General features: G+C 41.6%; 1 non-coding gene across 1 annotated transcript; it reads right to left on the bottom strand.

Moving 5' to 3' along the window:
- Positions 1-192: 192 nt before the first annotated feature.
- On the bottom strand, positions 193-278 carry TRNAY-GUA. The gene is given in 2 exon segments: positions 193-228; positions 242-278. It is a non-coding gene; the product is annotated as a tRNA-Tyr (tRNA).
- Between the last annotated feature and the right edge of the window lie 583 nt (positions 279-861).

The following is an 861-nucleotide window of genomic DNA, read 5'->3' on the forward strand; positions in this document are numbered from 1 at the left end:
CCCCCCCTTCCTCATCCAAAAAAAATTCAACAAAAACAAACAACCAAAAAAACAAAGAAAAACAGACCAAAAAAACCCCACCAAAAATATAAAACCCAACAACACATTACAAATAGTTTAAAGAATTAGGAAGCTCTTGCACAATGTTTGTCATATTTTGAAAGAACGATAGGTAAAAAAAAAAAAAAAATCTCCCGCGAACCGGATTCGAACCAGTGACCTAAGGATTGCTTCATTTCCTCTACAGTCCTCCGCTCTACCAACTGAGCTATCGCGGGCTCGTTCACTTGGAGAAAATCGGGATTGCCTTCATTCAGTTACCGAGGTGTCAGAAAAGTTGTCGAGGAGGGGATGGGATAGGGGGGTGTATGGTGTATCCTCTTCCAAAGTTTGCCGTATGGTATTGTGACCTCTCCTGCGATAAATGCGATTAAACTTAGTCTTTATCTACAGCGACCTGCTAATAGTTATTTGACGAATGGAAGGCCAAGGAAGAGATCATCTGTTGGCTGTTACTTTCCTTACAGCAAGACAAGCACCCCGCGAACCATGTCCCCAAACCAGGCTGAAGTTATTTAAAATTGTAGGTCACTATGTCCTTCAACTTCCTTTCCCTACCTGCCTATTTTATTGTGTAGTGGTCAAAGAGAAAGGATCAAGTAAAATAATCTATTTGTTTTAACATTATTATCCCCCTTTAGAGATTATCTCGTCTGACGTTACGCTCTTAAACAAGCGCACATACACACATTAAGCGAATGTAATGCTATTCCCTCTCTCTGTCTGTCTGTCTGTCTCTGTGTATGTCTCTCTCTCCCTCCCCCTCTCTCTCTCTCTCTCTCTCTCTCTCTCTCTCTCTCT

The sequence above is a fragment of the Aplysia californica genome, unplaced genomic scaffold, assembly GCF_000002075.1.
Source record: "Aplysia californica isolate F4 #8 unplaced genomic scaffold, AplCal3.0 scaffold00339, whole genome shotgun sequence".
Classification (NCBI taxonomy): domain Eukaryota; kingdom Metazoa; phylum Mollusca; class Gastropoda; order Aplysiida; family Aplysiidae; genus Aplysia; species Aplysia californica.